Source organism: Penaeus monodon, chromosome 15, assembly GCF_015228065.2.
Source record: "Penaeus monodon isolate SGIC_2016 chromosome 15, NSTDA_Pmon_1, whole genome shotgun sequence".
Lineage (NCBI taxonomy): Eukaryota > Metazoa > Arthropoda > Malacostraca > Decapoda > Penaeidae > Penaeus > Penaeus monodon.
In genome coordinates, this window is record NC_051400.1 from 32279266 (window position 1) to 32285040 (window position 5775).

Consider the following 5775-nt stretch of genomic DNA (forward strand, 5'->3'; position numbering starts at 1 on the left):
AAAAAAAGAAAAACCTAAAAAAAAGTTAACTAACTTGTTTTTAATGCCCAACCCCCCCTCGTTATAAAAAACTTTTTTTTGGAAATTTAGGATATTTCGGTCAACACATGGGATTTAAATAATACCTCAGGTCTGGGTTGAGAATCGTGCAATTTAAAAATTTAACCTTACCATTTTTTTCCCCTTTTTTTTTAATATTGGCGTCTTTCGGGGGGGTACTTTTACACAAACGACATTGGCCCCCACTTTATTTAACATTTTGCGCATTATAAAGAGGTTTTAAGGGCTGTGGAGTGGGATTTGGAAGAATTTGGGGGGGGCGGATTTTTTTCGGAGTCGGTTTAAAAAATGTCTCGACCCCGCCCCTCAAATAAAAATCGCAAAAAATTCCATTTTTAAAACATATCGCACTTTTTTTCCACCGAGAGAAGAAAAATATATTTTTTCTGTTGTCATGCCCATATGAAATTTTTTTTAAAGCATATTTTTTTAAAGAATTTACAGAAAAAAGGCCACAAAAGCATATGGTATAGTTTAAAACCTTTTTGATAAAACCTCTAAAAGTGGGGTTTAAACGGTAGTTTGTAATTGAAAAAGGAAAAAATGGGAAAAGTGGAGTCGGAGTAGGGTTTTAACTTTCAAAAAAAAAATAAGTCAACCCCTTTCGAGTCACTTATTAATGTTGGTGATGTTGGGTTGATTTAGGGGTTTGCATAAAAAGGAAAACAAAATTAAAAAGGGAAAATTGATGTTTTAACAAATTTGTAGGTGAGCACGTCTGGGCGAGCAGTTCACCACGAGTGGAGCCCAAGCTCTACATTTTTATATACTGTTTTTTTCCTCGCAGTTTTTGGGGAACTTTTTAATTTTTATTTTCAAAAATGTGTATTCTTTTGGATAAGTTTACAAAACCCGAGGAATTCTTTTTTTTCTGGTGTAGCCCCTATTTCCCTGTTTTGGGGAATCCAAGGGCATGTTTTCTTTTCTGTTTACCAAGAAAATACTGTTGTATGAAAAGGGTACGCGCTCAACGATCAAAGTTTGTGACAATTTTGGGCCCCCCCCATAAAAGTTAGGCCCGATACAGAAAACGGTCCGCCAGGCACTTGGGCCCCTCATGGTTTTAAACATTACCCCGCCCCCACGGTAAAAATACGCATACACAGCGTGATACCCCCGGTTGTTATGCATGTAGATCCGGTTTAACATTAAATATGAAGGTGACGAAAAATCTGTCCTAATTTTAAAAATGTTTACAGTCTACTTTATTGCGCAAAGGGCTTTCTTAAATATTTATTGGAAATCAAACTTCTGAAAAAAGGGAGAATTAAAAAAAGGAAATGCTGACCAAAAATCAAGTACATGTGAATTGCAGTTACAATAAAAGGGAAATTTTAAAAAAAAAAGATGGGATGAAATAAGGATTTATTTCGGTTTCAACAATTTTAGTAAACCCAACTATTAAGTGGGAAACTCGGGTGGATAAGCGAGTAAATCATTTTAAGTATCAAAAAAAGATACATTGAACATAAACTAACTTTTAGTATCAAAAAAAAAAAATATATATAAAATCCTATCAGGCCTAAAAAATTTTTCAGGTTCCTTTTCCATTTTTTTTGCACTCAAAATGTAATTGCCTTTAAAATTTTTGATGTGATAAAAAAAATAACAAATAAAAATTTTCATTTCAAAAAGCCAGTATGTCTGGTCCTCTACGACAGTACGCCGAAAAAAATAATACTTGAAATTCTTCAAATATTCCTTCTGGTTTAATAGAGGAAAAATAAAAAAAAACAATACCCGCCAAATTTAATTGTCCACCCCCGTCCCCTTCCCCCTGCGTGGGTGTGTGGGGGGTTTTGCAGGGACATTTTTACCCGGAGACGGTACACGGATAAAGTAGATACTCGTATCGGCATTCTCAGGCCCTAGCCCAAGTCCTTCCTCTCCGCCCATCCAGCGTTCAAACTCCGGGGAGAAGGGGGTGGAACATGAAAAAGGCCTGGATGTGGCCGGGACCGCCTCCGGAAGGGGTTTGACGGGAAATACCTGCCCCCCGAGCCGTTTCTGGGTATGGAGGACCGGTGAGCGTGCCAGAGCACCATTTCCGGGGTAGTTCTTCTTCTTAAGGCGTCGCCACCATGTCATGAGCCCCAGATTTCGTGTCTCAGGGCTTCCCGGGGGGCTCTCCATCCTATCTATGTCATTCTTTCCCGTCTGTTTCCCGCGTTGGGGAATCTGTGTGCTTCCTTTACCTTGGGGGGCGGCGACGGGGAATAGAGAAAAAGGGACCCCAAAGGGGCGAAAATGGGGTCAATTGGGGGTGCATTTTGGGTTTTTAACGGATTACAGCTTGTCAAAGTCGAAGGCGCGGTCAAAAATCGAAACAGTGCGGAGTGTAGTAGCCCCCCTTTTGGGCTCCCGGCACGGCCTCGAAACACTCTTTCGCTTACTCATCATGCACGCCCGCCACGTACCCGCCTACCCCCGACCTACGCGCCCGCACACCCCCTAGCTAGCGGTTTGTTCTCCTCACATGCCTTCATTAAACACACAATAGAATAAAACTTTTGAACCGCTAGACTATAAAAAGGGCGCACGTTTTTAAGTTACCCCTTTTTTGATGAAGCTAATTAATTTCCCGTTGTGCAAAACACTATCACAGAAGTTTAACCCAAAAACACATTTTCAATCCTTTACTATTCTTCTGAAAAATTTCAAGACCCTAACGATATTCTCGCCCTTCAGTTCCCTACCGCAACAGTCAAAAAAAAAAAACAGCAGGTGACCAGAAAAATTTCAGCACGTCTTGTTAGATTCAAACACAAGCATATTTATTAAAGTAACAAATGGCAACGCTCACCCGAAACAGACAAACTACGCACTTCTTCCCCTCTCTTTTTTCACCTCCTCCTTTCAATCTCTTGCTTACCACGCTGCCCTTCACTCTCCCCCCTCGAAATGACGCCCCCCCCCGCCCTTCGTTTCAACCCCCCAAAAAGCTTTCGGCCGATTCCCACCTCTCATTCACGGCATAACAGGCATACGGGGGGGTCCGGGTTGTATTCTCCTTCACTATTTTTTTAAGACAAACACTTTTCTCAAGCGACAACTGTAGGGCGAGGGAAAAAGAAGCACATGAACCAAAACCAAACGCCAACGTGATCAATTAAATAATTTTGGGAAGGGCACGGTTTTCTTTTACCAAACCGGGTGAACGAATGCCAAAGCTATAAAAACAAACCCAAGAGGTGTTGCCCATAAAATTTTTGAATATAAATTTAATTTCGGGGGAAATTTTTACCCCTTATATAACATTTTTCCCAAAACAATTTCGTATTCACCGTAACGAAAAAAATGACACTACTCGGGTCATGAAATGAAACCCGCACAAAGAAGGGAAAAGGGCCCCGCGCTCGACACACCACTCGCTTCCCCCGCTTGTCACAGGCGCGCAGCGCCAGTTGGCCACGTGCCACAGGGGGGTGGCGGGGGGTGGGGGGCGGGGCCGGTGTGGGTCGGGGGGAAAGGGGTGGGTGGGGGAGGAAGGCGGGGAGAGGGACGCAGGAGGATGGGGAAGGGCGTGGAGGGCGGGAAGAGAGCAGGAGGAGGGGGCCTGCTGGAGGGCGGGGGGAGGGCAGGGGGAGGATGGAGGGAGGTTGTTGGAGGCGGGGAGAGGGGGCGGACGGGGTGGTGTACGCGGGGGAGGGAAGGGGGTTCGGGCTGTCGAGGGGGGCGTATGGGTTTTCCGGGGGGGATCTTTGGGTTTCCAGGGGGCGAAGGGTGGGGGAGAATTCGATTGGAGGGATTCTTTGTGGGGGTTACATAACTTTAACAATACACCGAGTTATTCAGTCTGATTTTCGGGTGGGTTACGCAGAATAAATAATGATTTACCTCAACACGAGAGAAGAAGGATTAATGAAAATGAACGTGCTTATAAAGATCCTGGAAAGCATTGCAAACCGTAAGATACGTGTGTTAGTAAGTTCACGGACAAAAATTTTCATACTTTTTTAAATTTTTGAAAATTTTTAACCTACCCCGAGAATAGAAAATTTTCAGCTGCCCCGTTGCTTTACAAACATTAATTAAATTTTCAACCAACATTTAACCCAGTTTATTGTTTTTTTTTTCTGTAACCAATACATCCCACCAAACATGGAGCCCCTAAACTCAGCGCCCTGGTTGTAAAATTTGCATTTTCCCCTTTGGGGCAAGGTTGAAAGTTTGTTACTTCGGTTTAAATTTTGCTTCTTATTTGGGGTTTAAGTTTGTCTGCACTGTACTTTACTAATTACTTCTCAGTTTAAAAAGTAGTGAATTAAAGTGATAGGACATCTAGCAAGCCAAAAAACTATTATTTTTATACACAAGTAGCATTTTTGACAAAAATGTGGCTACGGACTAACAAAATAAATAATCTAAACTTATAACCTAAAGCTAATGTTTGCAACCACCTGATGACATTTTAAAAATGTTCAGAGTTAAATTATGAAAGACCGGACCCGCCCCAAACCCAAAAATATGCTAAAGTTGAGTTTAAAGGTTTTTGCATAAAAGTCTAGATCGTTTGCCGTTAATGTGTTTGTGCAAAGAATATATTGATCGGGTACAGGCTTTTTGGGATGACGTCATGCCTCAGTGCTTAAGAAAAAATGTATTACCCAAAGTTTTTGTATTTAACCAAAAGTGGAAAAACGTGACGTTTTTTAAATTTTTTCCAGGGATGAAAAATGAGAAAAAATTTTTCAATAATTTCAATGATGGTTTCTAGGGGCCCCCGTATTGGTAAAAAAAAACAGCAGTAATTATCCAATGCTTTCGAGTGCTGAGCAGGCCCCCCTTTTTATTTTCACTGGTCATCACCTTTTTAAACCGCAAGTTTTGATACGGAGAATAAAGGCATTCATTCAAGAACAACAACTGAAAAGTCTGATGCTAAATTTTACGTAACCGGGCCCCCTAGTGTACATTATGGCAGCAACACCAAAAACCCTTGCAGAATTTTTGATGAATACGAAGGTAGTTTATAAAATCGGGTAAAAAAATTTAAATAAAATTCGAGGCAATCCCAACACGAGGGAAAACGGAGACGAGTTTACAGACCTGAGAATTTTAAACTTAAAACACTATGGTATGGGCTCCAGGTTAAAAATAACTAGCGGTGCCCAAAAAACTGCCCCGGAGTTCCTTTTTTGTACACTCCCAACTCTCATTTCGTTTCAATTTTCTTTGGAACAAAACAATTTTCGTGGGGGTCGTAGCATTGGTTGGGACCACTGCTATTGAGTCCCAAGTTGTATTTCTTTTTTTCTTAGTTTTTGGTTTTTTTCGGAATACAAAAAACACTTTACAATCTTTTTATTTAGCTGATTTTTCAGGGTTAGATATATTGCAAAAAACCCCTTGATGTTACAAGGATACTTTACTAGCTTTCCCACACAGAAAAATATAAATTAAAATGATTTTCCCAAATTCATTAAAACGCAGTTTCATAGAAACGCTCAGATGGTTAAGGTTCGGACATTGCCCGGGTCAACGTCCTTTTATATAAAAGCACCCTCAAAGTTTTTATGTAAAAAGATACAGGATATGTTTATAATAGAAGCATATCTTTGATTTTAAATTTTTTTTCTTGTACATGTAGACTTTAGTTAGTGTAACCCCAAAATAATAACAGTAATAGACAAATGCCGCTATAGTTTCTTTTTAAAAGTATAAATCAGCACCCGAAAGTAAATTTTAGGCAAAACAGTATGCAGACACACCTAA

At 40.6% G+C, this 5775-nt stretch overlaps 1 protein-coding gene across 1 annotated transcript in view; it reads right to left on the minus strand.

Moving 5' to 3' along the window:
* LOC119581951 (dedicator of cytokinesis protein 7-like) overlaps positions 1-5775 on the minus strand; it is a gene marked incomplete in the record, with an annotated part of 118380 nt that overhangs the window by 25233 nt on the left and 87372 nt on the right.